The sequence below is a fragment of the Rhipicephalus sanguineus genome, chromosome 10, assembly GCF_013339695.2.
Source record: "Rhipicephalus sanguineus isolate Rsan-2018 chromosome 10, BIME_Rsan_1.4, whole genome shotgun sequence".
Classification (NCBI taxonomy): Eukaryota; Metazoa; Arthropoda; class Arachnida; order Ixodida; family Ixodidae; genus Rhipicephalus; species Rhipicephalus sanguineus.
In genome coordinates this window covers 51,794,982-51,813,029 of record NC_051185.1, presented here as the reverse complement: position 1 = coordinate 51,813,029, position 18,048 = coordinate 51,794,982, and the positions used below count along the sequence as shown (strand labels likewise).

Sequence of the window (18,048 nt, the reverse complement as noted above, 5' to 3'; positions counted from 1 at the left end):
AACGCGCAATCTTCCTGCATACCGAAACCATTTGCCGCTTGATGAGACCGCCCCACCTGCTGACGTGGGGCGAGTGGAAAGGGTTTATCACTAAGCCCTCCTCCTTTTACGGTTGGTGTTTGTTACGCGCTGCGACTAGACTTAGCTAGTGAAGCAAACTATGAGGCCTGGAGATATAATTCATGCCTGTTCTACCCGTTTTATTATGTTTAATTGCGCCACTTTTGGCGAACGCTTGAACTCGCATAAAGCAACTTGATGTTTCATTTCATAGATGGAGCTACCACCAAAAAAATGCCTGTGAGACTTATAATTCATTGAAAATATTTTGTTTGAAGCACTGAGTGGTCAAGTTAGTGAGCACAAGTAGATAAAAGACAGAATATGCATCTACTAATGTGCAATACTCGTTGGCAATTAGCGTCTAAAAGAAAAAAAAAAGCGAGTTTGTACGGGACTGGTCAGCAGGAAAATTACGTAAATTCACTGCTGTCTTGCAGGTTCCCTAATAAAGATAAAGGAATTTTCTCTTCATAGAATCATAGAAAGGGCCTTGCTTCTTCATTATGTAGAAGTTCACAGTATCAGCTTGTATAGTTTTATCGCTTCATCGGTAATGCGTGACCAAGTACAGCCATAAACTGCCGCATTGACACAATAATAATTCATCAAGTTTTCGTCAGAACACAAAGCAACTTCGCATGGAAAATAAGTGTAATGTAGTCTACGTAGCCACTAAATATTATTGTTCTGCTTTGAAAAGTAAAAAAGATATTCTCACAAAAACTTTAAATATTTTGCCCATTTTCATGGGAGCGTAAATAAATTACTAATTATTTTATGGCTAATATCTCTTCATAGAAACCTTAAATAGCACTTCTTCTAAAGACACGGTAAATTTGGTCTTGTTATGTTGAACAGTTTCGCCGTACTGGCAGTACAACGGAGGCTTGTACAACGAAAATGCCTTTTGTTGCTCACACTATTTTCACTGCTATTAGGTAACGCTTCCGAACAGGCATTAACACCAGGTGTCATTAGAAAGTGGAGATCATAAGCTTTCTGAATTATTACAATTAATATTTATTTGTGAAGCGCAGCGAGCACAGTGCGTCCGCAAACAATGCGTAAATGCGGAGGGGGGTTCGCCGGAGTGGGACCGCCACCTTAAACGATTTCTCTAAAAAGGAGCCTTCTTACGAAGTGCCTTCGTTAGCACAGCTAGCACAAAGCGCTCCGTCACGTCGTTTGAATGAGAACACTGTTCCGTGACCCAGAATACAACAATTTCCTTCAAAGAAGGTCTTCTTACGTACCTCCTATGTTAAGATACTAAAGAATGGTCTGCCCGTACTGTCCAATATAATACGGCACATTTGCCTTAATGCAAAATAATGGTTTTGTACCACAACTGCACCATAAAATCCCATAGAAGCTTTGCCACCTATGCAGGTGGCAGTCTCGGTATACACTGGCAACAAGTGAGCGGAGGTCGACCAGTGCACTAGCCACATACGTCCACGTACACGTTCGGTATGGGTCTGTGGTTGTTGTTTCAAGCAGATGCATCCTGACGCATGAACCATAATTCCAAGTTTTCCTCCACCTTCGTTCCTGAGCCAGCATCGTCGCATTGTTAAGGTCGAAGCTATAACCTGTCGTCTAGCAGTATTCAACAAGCTGTCTTAAAATGCGCTCCATGGGTGGCTTTAGCAACATTCCCACTTTGTGTTCTTTGAACGTCTTTGGCATTTTCCTGCCCGACTCGCTGATGTAAGTGGTGTCGTGAACCCCACAACGTACTCTGTAGAGTACCCTGCTCTAATCATCCGCAGGTGTGCGGTCTTTGGGCTTTGTGAACACATGTCCTAAGGACAAGGTATACACAAACACCGCCGAAGATTAGAGTGGGATCATCTATGAAGTACAATGTGGAGATTGCAACACAACTTGCATAGACGAAATGGGTTGAAGAAGGCGATCGAAGGTTAAAGAACACAAAGAGGATGTTGCGAAAACCACCCATGCAACGTGCTCTAAGACGGAGCTTGTTGAACGCTGCTGAATGACAAGGCATAACTTTGACCTAATCAATTCGACGATGCTACCTTGTGCACAAAGGTCGGAGGAAAAAAAAATCTTGGAATCATGGTTCATTCATCACGGCGCATTGGCTTGCAACAACAACAGTGGCCCTCTACGAGATGTTTACAAGGAAATGTGCGACTAATGGACTGGTCAAACTCCGCTTATATTTGCCAGCGTATACTGAGAATGTCGCCTGCATAGGTGGCGAAACTTTCCTGTCATTTTGTTAATAATTGTTGTGTTAAGTCAAAGTAAACATTTTACAATCAAGCTACACATCCCGGGCTGGTAGATGTGGGGGTAGCATGCCATGTGTAGATGCACTGTACTGTGTGAACTTGCTGATGACGGAAGCATACCTGCTGCTTCATGCCAAATAAACAGTGAAGTACACTACTACATGCTCCTTTAAATGCCACTTCGGCAGGTGTATTCAGGAACATATTTGTCAAAAGTGTTGCAAGCCTGCTTATGAAACTGTGTGCACGGCCCATGGACAGCTCCACTTCGCTCCTTTCTGTACGTCTGAAAGGAAGTAAAAGAAAACACCTAGAGCAACAGCAGTGTTCAGAATTTATACCCATTTAAACATTGCCATGGTGCATGTGCACATGGCCTCCCTTAGCATCACTGTTTCAGAAATCAAAAAAGCAGAAACAATATTTTGCAGATATTTCTGGACTCGTTCTGATCATATGAAGGACAAGCACCATGATTTCACGAAGACTTATTGCTATAGTACACAAGAATTCAGGGTTAAACACACTACGTTCTAACTGCAAGAGTATTTATGTACGTGCATTACCAATTCTATTCAATTACTGTCATGATGTTGAAGCAAAAGTCTTAACAGTTACAATTTTTGTACTTAATGCTGCCGAGAAGGCCGAGAGTTATGTGGGTGAAGAAATGAAGAATTGCGCATGTATAAAATGGAATCGGCTCGCACAAGACGAGGCAAATTGTAGACCACTGCGAAGGGCTACTGCTGCAGTGCACATATAAGGCTGAAGATGACAAAGATTAAAGCGTAAACGTAAAGGATGAGAATTAAATTGAGAAACAAGCTTGCTGTCAATAGCTCTTGAATTCTATCAGAACACAACATGACAGTTGTATATCCTGTGCATCTTAACGCGACAAAAGTTGAGCTGAAGATGGCAGCTTGAATGAATGTCAAACCATTGAACAAAGCGTGTTGCTGGAGCCAATGTTTCAACAAATTGATGCGTCTAAGTTGTTGCAGCAACTTTGATGCAATTCGTTGCCCCTCTAAAGACCAGTCCTCTTGGAGGTCCCGATACAGTCTCTTGACTATGGGACCTCCTCCTGTATACTAAACGCTTGTAACTTCGCTCAACTTTTTAATAATAAATTCTGATTCTGAATTCTGATTCTGAATCACTAGCTCCAACAACATTCGTTGTTCAACAATTATTTCATGAGCTGTACATCTCGTTACATTCATTAAAAACCTCTACTGTACCAAATGCTACAATGGCAATGATAGTGGGTGCAATACTTAAGCTGCAGTGTCATAAGCAGGTGACCGGCTATTCAACTCTTTAAATATACCAGATCCATAAAGACTGCAAACCATGAGGCAAGCACAACACAAAGAACAAGCGTAAGGAAATTGAAAGAGGTTAACTTTAATAAACGAGGTATGGAATTAGTCACCCCCATTTTAAGTATACAAGGTGGTTTTTTTAACGAACTCCTTTGCTGCTGGAAAATATCATGCTGCTAAAAAGATCATACCTGTAGTCAATGATAATTTCCAGGACGAAATTTCGTGATGCTGAGAGCATGCGTTAAACTTTATGCACGATAAGCGTTAGGTGCAATGTCAAGAGAGGTGGAGATGATTTAATGGATAGCAAATACTAAAAATGAAAAGCTCTGAGTAACTATCGCAAGAATAAGGACGAAGTAAGGAGGGAAGCATATGATAAGCTAGTGCAATGTCTGAAGCGAGGTAATCTTGCCTTAGAATATGCAGTCATAAAGTGAGATCCAGTAAGTAGGCGTCACATGCACTGGTTGTGAGAGAGATATGATGATGACGGACCACCTTTTAAATAAATGTAAAAATGTCCACCCATGTGCGTGTTGGGAACTAGCTCTCATGAAGCCCTAGGCTTAGAGAAAGCTTGATAAAGATGAACACATCCACAAGAGAAATCAGTAAAAGACAGATGTAGGATTGGTAGTGGAAAAGCAGCGAGAACAGCCAAAAACAAAACTGCAGGGTCTTTATGTACAATGCCGAAAAATAAGCTACCTATAATAAGTTTTTTTAAGGAAAGAAATTTAATTCAGGTAGGAAAGGCATTAAGCCAATTCAAAAATTGTGCTTGGCCACTTGCATGTCAATGCTTCGCTTTAAAGGGAACACACATAGCATCCATCCATCTACAGATGTGAAACTGCGTCATGCAAGATCAACTTATACAAAGTTATTGCTTTGAGCAATTAGAGCAAAATATTTCAGGAAAGCACATAACTGTGCTGGTTAGTACATGATTACGATGGGAACAAACAGCGCTGGGCACGGGACGGAAAAAAAAGCTAGACGAGGGCGACAGCACCCTCGTCTATTGTTCTTTCTTCGTCCCATGTCCAGTGCTGTTTGTTCCCATTTTAATGCAGAATATTTCTTTCTTTAATCTGAAGGTGGCAGTGTTTCATGGCTAAAATAGTTTACTAATTTGCATTTCAAGTTACATTTTTTCAGCCATAAGGAAACACTGCAAAATGCTGAAGTTCTAATGTTAACATTTATCAGGAGAAAGACCAATTCTTTCGTATGGAATACCGAAGGTTGATTTCTAAAGTTCATTGCCTTTGTATTTTGTGCTGTTCCCTTATCATTTTTCTTAAGACGGTTGTATAGATGTTCTTGGTTTATCTTGTGTTTTGTATATGTTATGCTCCTGTTTTTGCTTAGCAAGATCATTTTATGTGTAACTTATCACTGTAGCCCACTTTGCAATACTGCTTACTGGTGTCAGCAGTATTGTCAAGTAATAAAAAAATAAGTAAATAGATATCCACTTTGTCATAAAACTACTATGAAAACAAAATAAACAGAAACGTTGCACCCAAACTGTAACAGAGTCGGAAAAAATAGCTTTTGACCCATATTGCAGCTTAGCTTTTGATATGTAGCATTCGAAACAGAAATGTTGCCAAGACATTAGTGTGTGGTATACTTTGCTGGCAATTTATATTCCATCTAAAAAATATATATACTGCTTGGTTGTAAGCAAGGAAAAATTTACTGAAGTGAATAATCCCTAGGAAAAATTTTGCAGCGCGAAATAACACAAGGACGAGAAGGGAGGACACAAGACGTGCGCTAACTTTCAACAGAAGGTTCTGTTGAAAGTTAGCGCAGGTCTTGTGTCCTCCCTTCTCGTTCTTGTGTTATTTTGCGCTGCAAAATTTTTCCTAATGTCTTACCAACAAGGCCGAATTTCTCCCCTTGGGAATAATCCCTAGCCTGCACAGTCTCGTTCCTTGACCTTCGCTGCACAGCACATTGGCACAGGATTCACACGGGTGCCCCTGTGCTCATATAGTGCAAGTCTAAATGTTGCAGATTTAAGCAATACTTCTGTCTGAAATACCATGCAAGAACAATGATGTGCTGTGCAGTGAAGGCAAAGCTCCAAGAAACTTCCCACAGCCTTGTTATTTTTCATTTGAAAAAATTATTTTTCGCTTGAAGATAATATTTCACCTTAAAAACTTTGTCTAAATTATCGCACGAGGAAAGCACACTATGATGTGTAAGCAACATTTTTGCTGGGATTGCTACACAGTGAAAGAGAGCCCGCAATATGGGTTCAAACACTACTTCTTCCAAGTGTCAATTTTGAAGACATTCGACTATCATAGTCATGAAATATTGGTGACTATGTTAAAGAAACAAACGCTTTGTAGTAATAGCTCGACGCAATAATCATGTGTCAATTAATTTGCCTGACACAGCTTCATTTCTGCGTGCGAAGTTTGAAAGGTCTTTGCTGCATCATGCAATTCTTTCCCCAAAAGTAACGCTTGAATGACTACTTCCCACACTGAAACATCACAGCAACAGTTTTACAAAATATTGGAAATGGTCAAAAAACAACCTGGCACACTGCCGTGAAATGACCCAAATAGGTACTAAAATAAAACAGTGTGCACTGTCAGAGACTATAATGAAGCACTAATCTGCTTGTATTGCTAAATTACTTCAAAACCCTGCTCTGAATAACTGCCCACAAGAAGTTGATTGCGAAAAACTTACTTTAACCACTGACCTATTTTGATCTATCTCTAGTATAATGACTCCTAACCTTCGGCACACACACAAAGGCACAAAGCATTTCATATGCTTCAATGCCTTCGAACAGTACGGAAGGTCATATGTTAAGAAATAGCGTAAAATCTGGACTAATTTTAACAAGCTATGTTTTTATAACATGCAAACATTGAGAAATACACAATAATTTAGTAACTCGCCCCCTCTAAAACTGTTGCTGTCACAGCTCCAAATTCTATTCACGAGCTATAATGGCTAAAATATTAAAACACAGCTGCATGTCCATCTCATTGGTGGATGTACACAAGTCTACACGAACAGGCATGCACTTTAGATTGACTTCACAAGCCAGATATCCGGTAATCCTGCCGTTGGAGAACGTTACCAAGTGTATGAGCTGGACTACTACATAAGCTAAAATGGATGCTTGTGTGTTGGTATGACAGAGCGTAAACAAAGCAGTGCAGAAGACTGAGCACACCAGCACAGCACTGTTTGTGTCTTCCTTTTTCTTGTGCTCCGTCTATTGCGTTTTTTTACACTAATGCATTAATTGTGGAAACAACTGGCTGCCGCAATTTGGTCATCTAGGTCGAACTTTTTGGGCCTTGTACCAGACTAAAGAGCTCTGTTGTGAAAGCAACAGGGTGTAACAATATTGCACTACAAATCAGGGAAGCATCGATAAGAATGTTCAGCCAAAATAAAAGGCTTCAGCAAATTGTTTAAGACACATACTCACAGGTTAATGCTCATTCACAGCTTCTACGGCAGCCCCATGATTTCTGTGCGTCCATCTGTGCGTGCCTTCCTTCTGCCTTTGGGCAAGTTCGTGTAGAATGTCTGCCAGGAAAACAAAAACATCAGAAACAAGTAGACTTTTTTTAGCATGCCTCACATAACCCAAATTTACTTTTTTCTCCCCATGAGGTAGCTGTTTAGAAAGCATCCAAACAGCCGCTGCTTTGTCTATGTATAGCTCATAACCAATTAGTAGCATCCAACATGACACCTGGTCATTGTCAAAGCATACGAGACAAGAAACTGAGACAAGTATAAGCAAAGAGCAAGCGGCTATATTTCGCCATTATATCGTTTCCTAATCCAGCCCGATGCATTCATCGCTTAAGTTTAATTTACACTGCTATTTTGGTGTTCGCCCTAAACTTACTTTCCAAATAACTCACTAGATAACCTATTTCTCTTACGCACTATATGAATACATGTTAAAAAGATGGGGCATGCAAACATGGACACAAGAGAGTCAAGATGCCTAAAACGCTGAGATCACTAACTGGAGGCTCATCACCTAATCTACCTTTACATTGTCGAGGGCGTAAATGCACGCCAAAATTCGATGAATGCAGTTTTGTACAAGCACATGAATGAACAAATGCGTCCAATAGTCGAGGCCTGGCATATCGATAATGGCAGTGCACAAGAGAGCCAACCATCGATTAACTAGCATAAAGAAGAAATCAAATGCTTGAGCAGTTATCTCACGTAGACTATCGCGCGTGCCAGATTGATAGGTATCGCCTCTTGCCTGGGCATGCACAGATAAGTTTCTGTGTCTACTTCATTTTGTGCCACTGTCCGCCTTTCCAGTTGGCGTTAGTGGTGTCTTGGTTTCTCTCTTGTGTCCATGCTTGCATGCCCTGCCTTTTTAACATGAATACCTACCAACCAGCTCAGCTGTCTGTTATACTAAATATGCATATAATCAAGATTACCACCCTGTCCACTTGCTGATGTAATAATAACAATGGGGGTTCTGTAATGTAAACGTCAAATTAAAAGCACAGGAACCTCTAGGATTTACACCTCCACCGATAGTGCAACCACTCCATCAAGGATCGAACCCGCACAGTTCAGATCAGCAGCTGACCATTATAACCACTGTATTGCAGCGGGGGATGTTCACTTGGTAATGTAGGTTAATGTTAAGGATTATGGAAAGAGCTGTAGGTTGAAGAAAGACATGCAATTAAGCAAGGAGCTGCAGACATTATGCAGTTTAGATATTTCTGTAATCCAAAGGGCTGGTGCTCAGGGCATGTACCTAAGGAACTCCTGTTCAGCGTCTCTTTTCGAACCAAAGCTTAGCAGAATTGATGTCCCTGTCTAGATATGCCCCTGAAAACCACAGTTAAATAGCTGCAAAGTAAACACTAGACGACAGAAAAAAATCCATCACTTGTATGATATTAAACACATCAAGATGCAAATACAACAAACACCCTGGACTGTGAAACGCATTGATTGAAAAGATATCAGTTAAACAAAGCAGCATAGCAATGAACTGTCATGTAGCTGCCACAGGGCAAAAAGCAGGTGGCTCTGGTGCCACGAAAAATCTATAATAACACTTGTTGAATATAGCAGGATGTTTTGTATGATAAATGTATAAATTACCACTCACAGAAGCTGACATGCTATTTTAAAAATGAGCATTGCAAAAAATAAAGCAAGAAAACCACGTGACGTGTGAATTTACCATTCATAATTTAAGGCTAAAGGGCCCCTAAACAACCCCGGAGTCTAAAATTTGTGACAACTGCACGCTTGTACAACATGAACATGTTGTAACATGAATTTTTTTATTAAGTGGTGTAATAATGAAGCCACAGGGGATAGAACAAACATTCCAGCTGGTTTCAGTTTCTCGCTCAACCTGACCATCCTGAAGAGGGGCTTCCTCGGTGTGCCACTGTGCCAAAGCGGTGCGGTGAGGAAGCACAGTCAAAGCACTGGCGAGATAAACCAATTCGCAACACTTGTGACAACAACAGATACTGCATCATCACAAAGCCAAAATGCCGTTTCGTATTGCAGAGGACTATTCAACAGTCAGCGTTACTTAATGTTGCTCATAGGCAACATTACACCACTTCGCTATCAAAGAGGACTGGTCAAGCGCTGAAGAGGAGGTGCGGTTATTGTTTTTAGAAGTGGAGTGTCTGACATTCGCACGATGTGATTCCTGCGGCCCTCTGTACGAATTAGCGAGCTTGTTTGGGAGGTCTAAAAAATTGGGGGACCCTTAAGCTTCGCCTTTAAGAGTTGAACGCGATAGCGAAATCCGGCCCCTAGTGCGCACTTCAACCACTAAGTGCATACTTATTAATGTGTATTGCTACACTCACACACGCACGCACGCGCGCGAATTTTACAGGCTTTCGATCTAAAGCAAGAGTCGCATGGCCTCCAAGATATACGCCGCGCGCCGGCCCTCTCAGATGCCATGAAAAGTCGAGACATGTTTCTCACAATGCCTCACAGATGGCAGCACATTATCTAGCGTTTGCTGCGTTGGCTTGATATGTTTTCCTCTGGATGGACATAGTTGTCCATTTTCAGAGCTGTTTGAAAGTTCGTATGTGTATTTAGCGCCGATGGCTGCACTATCCCGGCGTTTTTCGACGTAGTTTGATGGCCTCGCGAATGCGCCTACCGTATGGGCTCGTTTTCGTCGTGACACCTGCCGAACAAAATGCATTAAGGAGACTCCTTCTACTACATGGCATTTATGTAGTGTTTTTGTCCGAAGCAGCTGCAAGCAACATCGTGGCTTTGTGGTAAGACACCTGCTTGCCACGCGAACGGCCTGGGTTCGATCCTCATTGGGACCGAAGATTTTATCGTTTATTTTATTTGCTACTTTCTCGATTTTTCGCTCACGGATGATTTTTCGCTCACAACCAACGGTGCCGACGCAGACAGCGGAATTTCTGCGACACGAGCTCTCTAACGCTACCGCGTTAAAAAAGAAGTAGGAGCCTGCTGACTGGCCCTTTAAGAGAATGTAAACATACACTGGAAGGAAGTACACTTGTAGACATATCACTATAAGCTATAAAAAACAGGCAATTAACATGCTCATTCCATGCAGCATAGGGATGTCTCACACCTTTGGTGGCTGCATGTTTGTGTAGGCCAGAAGCAGCAGGCATGTGGCTTCCATGAATTTGACCCGTTCGTTGAAGGGAAACTGCTGCTCACATCCTTGTAGCACTGCTTTTTGAAGATGCTTCCTGCGATAACAAAATGACCACAACACAATTATGGTCTGCAAATATCCACAGATGACCTACATTGCTGCCCTTTCTCATTAAATTCAGCTCTAGACTAAACACTGCAATAGCAGCATCCTCCTACATTACAGGGCATCATACTGCCTTCATTGGCCTGGTTTTTAGTTCAATAATTGTTTTCACCCATAACAGAATGTAGCACTAGTAAAGATACGGTTGGGGAGGGTGCAGTCGTAAAGTGTGTATGCAAAGAATATGAAAAAAAAAACAATGGCATAATTTCACATGAGATATAACAATTATCATAATTCCTGTAATGTCAGACACCACGAAGTGTTTAATTGAGCAAGTTTTGACTTTAAACTATCAAAAACAATGCCCTTTATGGAAAGTGGGATTTGCAGAGTGAACTCTGATGATGAAATTGGCTGTCTTTACTGTCCCTGTAGCTGCAAGTGCATTGCTAAAGCCGCTTATATGCACTTAACAAGCCTGTGTAATGGTATTGACAGATGGACAGAGAAGACAAACTCAATCGTTCTCACTTAGCTGCCATCACAGCAATACGTTGCTTCGTGTCAGGTTTCCTGGTATGCAGAATGCACGAACTTGGTGGCCGTGCCATTACTCAGTAAACATGATCGACATCTGCTCCAACTGCGTAAGTAGCTGGAAAGTGCTAAATTACACAATCAGCTGTACCATGCACACATAATGTAAATTCTAGCAGTGGCAACATTTCGCACCTCATATTAGCCTATGGGCATTGTACTCGTTGATGCTGCCAGCTGCATGCACTGTTTTTATTTCTAGCATGCATAGCACATGCACACAAAGCACCCAATAACTGTGGGAAGCAGAATAGATCGTCCGAGGTAATCAATAAAATTGATTGACAAGAATTCCACACATCACTCAAGCCTGTTGTTTAGCATAAGTGATGAGAATGTGCAGCCAAATGTACACAGCAAATTCAGTATTGGCCTTGAAGAATTGCAAGATAGGTTGAAGCTTTCCAGAAACAAACCGTATACAGTAAAGTCTGTCCCAGATACTGAAATCATGAAGTTATAAATTTTAAAGTGGGCCGCTATATTCTTCAGGCGCCATGCATTGCATTTATGAAAACGCTAACATCCCTGTACAACAATGCATGCTGCAAGAAATCATAAACATTAATATTTTTGGCACAATGCCATTTCCCAGTACCACGTTTTACAGAAAGGCAACATTTTCCTTTGCAAACTAAGCCATGTTCCCAGGCAAAATGCACTGTCCATGGTGACAAACACATGGAGTATACGCTCTTCTATACAGCTTAGCTGGTTTACTGGAACTAAAAGCTACGGTAACGCTGTCTTAATCGAACTGGCTAGCAAGAGCCTTCTCGCTGCTGTTTATGTGAAGTAATTTCACCTTGGTGGAACGTCACAAGAGTAAGTGGCACATAATAATGAGTGCGAGAACACAGTAACAGGTTGTGCAACGGCTACCAGGTATGCCCATTCGTGGAAACTGTGGGCTCTTCCCCCAAATGAACCAGTTGGAAATAACCCTTTTGCATGAATAAACTTAAGTTGGTTGCTGGCATACATAACATTGTTACTCTGCATTTCCATCTCATTTATCTAGCGCTCATTGTTTCCCTTCGACAATAGCTCAAAACAAGATTCTTCTTCATTAAATGGAACTTTGTACATTACCTTTACATTGGCTACAGAAGCTTATTTCTTCTGCCTGAATAAGCACCTCCTATAGCATACTTGCCTCAGCCACCTTCTGGACTGCATGGTCAGCACTCCACTGTTTGTCGTGGCACTGCTGTTTGCTACCTGCAGTACGTTGCAAAAAACTTCAGCATTAAAAAAAAAAAGGGTTAAGAAAAGCCGAAACAGGTGTGCCAGCTGCACCTTCCCCTTGAAGAGGGAGGAAGAGCTCTGATAAATGGCTAATTCAAGACAAGCGTTGTTCTTCACAAGCTATTATTATGCGATGAGAGGTGGGACTTCAATACACGGACGCACATATATTGCTAAAAGCAATTGAAAATTCAGCTGAAAGTACGGCTTGTCAAATTAGGTCAACGTGCATAAAGGATAAAAATGGGGCAAACCAACTGAACAAAATACAGTGTCATGCTGCAGAAATTGCATTTTTAGCAAATCTGTTATCTATTGCTTGAAAGATGATAAGCAATGTCCAAGAATGCTAACCTAGACGCTTTTGAGGGTCATGTTACTTAATGACAAATAAAATGCACGCCTAAAGAAAACATCCCTAAATACACTTTATTTCTCCCACTGCACCGATTCACGATTCACACGGTGGCGGATGATAATTGGTGAGCCTGACAAAAATGTTGTCTCCTTTCAGCAAATATTAGCGTACAGCAGTGCGTGCAACCGAGCTAATTACCAAAACTTTATAACACTACCGACTACGTTCTTGACAAATGTCATGCGCGAGCACAATCCGCACAACTACAACCGCATTACACTACCAACACGTTATGCGATTTTCTTCGGCGACAACGTGTACTACAATAAGAACAACTCACAATGTACGAAGCGTAACGTTCACTTACCTCTGGCAATAAAAATACGCTGGCAGCGTACACTGCTGGATGACCGCCGGTTTTCAATGGTGCGCCAAGCGAGGAATCGCCGAGCTACCGGCCGTCCCCGAGCGTCAAGGCATTTTCCAAGGCCACAGAACGCGTCGTCGAGAAAGGATTGCAGCGCTGCTACTCACTGCCGTGTACTGTGCCTCGATGTGAGCGGACAAAACGCGCATCAAGGAACCCTACTGACGTGCGGAAACGTTTGAAGAACGTGTTTTTCAAAACTATGAATCGCCTCCGTCGGTCACACTGAACAAAGCAGTCGCAGACTGGAGTCGCACGGCCGGCATCTGGTGACTATTTACCAGCTACCGCGTATAACACTGCGTGACGAACTTGCGCTTAACGTCAGTAACCACAACATACAACACACAATGCGAGGCAGCGCGGTAAAAGTCGACCGTATGAACAAAACTCGGCACGACGACACACGCACGAACGCAGAACTATGGCAGAACTATCGTGGCTAGAAAGGTTTGCCTAGTGTCGTGAGCGAGGCAGCGAGCCTGCCAGGCGGGAATAGCTTGCGATGAAGCGTGCAGAGGGCGCGGCGCTCGCTGGCGCGCCCAGCACTGGTGCGCCCTGAGGAGTTTCTCGTTTAAAGCTTTGTAGTTGCGGTAAAAGCTCGTTGTGTAGGCCACACATGGCGCTGATAAATTGTAAAACGAAGAAAAGAAAACTCTGGAGACCATGCGGGCCGGTTAGCTTCTTCTGAACGGCACATGCTGGCGTAGAGAACAAACATGTAGGAGATTCGGGGTTTCCGTTCTAGTTTATTAACATTATTTTTCACGCAGTTATGTTTGAGTACAATGATTGTAATATTCACTGACAATTATAGCGGTTACTTCAAGAACAAAAATATAATGAACGGTGAATGAGACGCAAAGACAGATATTTTCGCGCAGAATGTGAGTTAACAGTGAAAGGAAAAGATAGGTGCATATAAAAAAGAAAAATAATTAATTAAAAGTAAGAATCAGCGAACAGTCAAATGAAATTTATGTACACATGAGGGACCTCCCTTGATGTTTCACGCCCACTCTTGCAGGCATACTGGATCCGTAGAAGCTCTGAATGAGAATCGATGCCTTTTCATTGCACGAGTTCTTTTGCATAACGTCATGAAACAGGTTGTCTTTTTCTTTTTAGGCATGTTGCGTTGGAGAGGCTAGAAAGATTTGCAGTCGCACGCGAGCATGCACGAACCTCTCAAGACGCAGCTCGGAATGAAATTGCAACAACCACGAAAATTCCAGGGTCGGATCTAAGAGGAACAGGGTACCGGTGCCCTTACCCCCTCCCCCCTTTAATTTTCGACGACCGTAGCGGCGGCCGCTACGGGTCGCTGCGAGCGCCTGCACCCCTTAGGGTAAAGTAGCGACAACTACACGCGCGCCCTCTCGAGGGGTCCAAGGAGCAGCGATAGCAGACGACGCGCCGCTCGCTCCCGTGCATATTGCTGGCGCCTGAAACCGAACTCGGTGCTCGCTTGAACCGCTAAATTATTAATATTTGTGGCTGAAGATATTCAGCAGTTATCAAACTACAGGGAAAATAACGTTAACGAGCACGGAGCACGTTAAATATTGAAATAAAACGCGTGCGTTTCCGAAGCAGGTTCCAAGCGGGTTCGCCACAGCAGCAGTCATGCAGGGCATTTTTTTTTCTTTGCATATTTTGACATTCAGCGTAACTTGAAGAACAGGTGGTGTTTGGGTGAGTTAAAAGAGCTTGTTTTCTGGCTCGAATAAAATAGGCAGGTAGTCAGCGTACTTGTACTTTCGGAAACTTCATCGAATACCTAGCGCTCTTGTATTGCGTAGCGCAAAGTACGCGCTATTATTGGTTTGACTGTGTTTGTCAGTGTTCGGAAGTCTTCCCACGGTTACACGGTCTTTTTAACTAAGCTTATTTTCTTTATACTCTAAGAGGTTTCTGCAGAAAGGGTGTTCCAATTGCCTACTGGGAGGTGACAAGGGGTGACAGAAAGCCTTTCACTTTTCTTTCCGCATTCCGAATCAGGGGTGACTCGTGGTCTGTAGAATTTCTGCAGATTGGCTGTAAGTTTTTTTGTAAGGGTCCCCATTGACTACTGCGCACAAATCTACTGCATAAAGAATGCCGAAGAAATAATAGCGTTGCTGAGATAATGCTCATGCATATGCACGAACAAAAGCACGCCGGCCAGGCGAAAGGCTGCTTGAAGTTATAACCATTACAAAATCACTTACTTCGCATATCCGGGTGTTTTCTGTGGGCACAAATTTCTTGCGACTGATTTTGTTGGGCCTTCCTTCAGCATATATTTTTGTCACCGCGAGGAACGAAAAAAAAAAAAGCTTTTTTCTCTCCTCCGCGCGGGGAGGCAACCGAAGGCATAGAGACCCGACATACTAGCACGTCACGCTCCAAACATTAAATTCAAACGCGGAATTCCTGCGTCCACTCAACTTCAGGTACATAAACGCTTCTAGTTTGCAACAACAGTGCGACAGAGGCGCGTGAAGTACTCTCTACGTGCTAAAATCGCCCCACTCCACGCTTGAAAACACAGTGATCCGTACCTATCGCCGGCACAGCGCTGCCGCCGCTGGACCCTTTGGGCGGGGCGCGAAGGCGAAAAGGTCACGTGTCGCCAACCGACCTATCGCAGGGCGCGGCGGCTGGATCAAGACCTTTCGCTACTTTTGAAAAATAGAGGGATTTTACTGCACCCTAAGGTGCACCCTAAAGCTTTACTGCACCCTAGAGTTACTGTAAATGTTACTTTTATGTGGCGGAGTTGCTCATCTGTTTTCGAAACGCCGCTAGCAATCGTGCACTGCAGAGAAGCTGATGCGCAGGCCGCCGCCGCTGCAGCGAACCGGTTTGTACTCCCGTGCCACAGTCCCGAAAGGAGGCTTTCATAAAGGGACGCTTTTCACCAATACGTAGCAGCGCCGCATGTTCCTTGTGTCCTTGTCTATTAGGCACCGTGGAACGCCGCACAGAAGCCTTCGCGGTAGGGATGTCCGAAAAGCAAATTTTAGGTTCGAAGCGAACAGAGATTACGTCGAATAATTTTGAATCGAATAGTTCGAATAGTATGTATCACACATTATATATATAAAAAAAAATTAGCATAGATATTGTCGAGGCCCAACTAACCTGCACAGCGTTTTTTTTGTTTTTAATTGGAACGAGGCATGTGCGACTGTCATTCTTTTTGCTGCAAGTAAACGCTACTAAACTAAGCGCTACGCAACTAAACGCTACGTTTAGTAGCGTTTAGTAGCATCAAATAGCAGCAGAATTTCAATTTCAGTAAGATGCAAGTTATAACCGATAAAATACGTCACACTTTAAAAATGACTATACATATAACATATTATAACATATAAGCTCGTATAACAAGCTTTTAAACTTAAAAAATGATCAGGGGCGTAGCCAAGAGGAGGGTTGGGGGTTTCAACCCCCCCCCCCCTCGAAATTTTTCAATTTTGCTTGCGGATATATTCACGCACACATACAAACACACGCACGAACATACATAAAGTATGGTTGAACCCCCCCCCCCCCCCGAAAAAGATTTCTGGTTACGCCCCTGAAAACGATTAATCTATGTCGGAGTAATATGTTAATTTAACCTTGAAGTGGGGCTTCGCGGCATTGCGCAATTTTGTTGGTTAGGTGCTTTCACGGCATTGCAATTTCAGGCTGCAGTGAAACCACCTTCACAGGTGGGTTACATGCCGTCCAATATACGCCTATTCGTTCATTATGAATACTTTGAAATTTCGGAACCTTAAATTCGTGTCGAAGCGAATTCGAATACTATAATATTCCTTCGAACATTCCTAGTGCTCGAATATTCGCACATGCCTACTTCGCGGCAAACAGACGCAGACAGTCTGCCAGTATGTCAGGACGGCAGCAAAATATTGTCTACCCTCGTTGCTCGCGGGGGTAACATGCACAAAACAACAAATTTAACCACTCTCGGTTGACCTGAAAAAAAGGTTATAGATTTAAACCGCTCACATAGAGAACAGTGGTAGTTGCACGCTCCCCAGGCCTTCTGTAAACGCATCGTGTCTGAAGAAAAAAAGATCACAGTTTCACCGCGAGCGCGAAGCAATGAATGCGAAGGCAACAAATTGTAATGTTATACGAAGGAAGGCTGGCAGCTAACTCTTTTGGATCCGATCTCGCGTAACTATACAAAACGTTGGTGTAAGAGAATACGGCCGCTCCAGGGAGAGGTGCGCTTTTCGCAGTATCTTCGCGTGAGAGAGCGCGTGAAAGAGTATACGAGCCGTTTGCTGATGCCTGCGAGACAGCGAGCGCGCAAGCGATCGTGAACGCGCTTTTAGGATCAAAGTTCGCAGTTGCTGCTCAAGCATCCCCCCCCTCGCATCCCTCCATGCTCATTCAAGGCGGGCGGGGTGTTTCGTTTCTGCTTGAGCAGCACCGACGGCAGGTCTAACACGCGGGGGGATGTTATCGCATGCGCCCTCCGAGTGACGCAGATAGGCCAGCTCGTTTGATCTCTGCATCAGCCGCTATCGTCGCCGCTGCTCGCGAGCTTTTACTCACGGGTAGAACCTACGATGCGCGGTGGGATGTTATCAATTTGGACTTTATACTGAACATGACGGCGACGACAAAAACCCGTCGAGAGTGCCGATATAATTGCTATCGCAAGAAAAGTAGCCACGTGACGGTCTTTGGTTGGAAAATAACTTAACAGCGCAGTCAACTTTAAGACTTTTCGACTTTAGGACTTTTAGGACTTTCTTTTTCTTTAGGACTCTAGAACACTCTCTCCCTAAATAAAAATAAAGCAATATGTCCGTTGGCACTTACGAACATGTACTCCCTATTTCTATGTAATGAGAGCCATCTGTAAGTTCTACGTAGATCTTGTTCGTGGATCTGAAGGAATCTGAAGGACAGTTTTTGCAGTGTGGTCATCACTTCTCCGAATCAGGGCAGGGGATTGCAAGAAACAT

General features: G+C 43.0%; 1 long non-coding RNA gene across 1 annotated transcript; it reads right to left on the bottom strand.

Annotated features, from left to right (window-relative positions):
- Positions 1 to 1,974: 1,974 nt before the first annotated feature.
- Positions 1,975 to 13,480, bottom strand: LOC125760043 (uncharacterized). The gene is made up of 5 exons (XR_007417708.1): positions 13,019 to 13,480; positions 12,138 to 12,266; positions 10,311 to 10,434; positions 7,143 to 7,243; positions 1,975 to 2,613 (listed from the first exon to the last, which is right to left on the bottom strand). It is a non-coding gene; the product is annotated as an uncharacterized LOC125760043 (long non-coding RNA).
- Between the last annotated feature and the right edge of the window lie 4,568 nt (positions 13,481 to 18,048).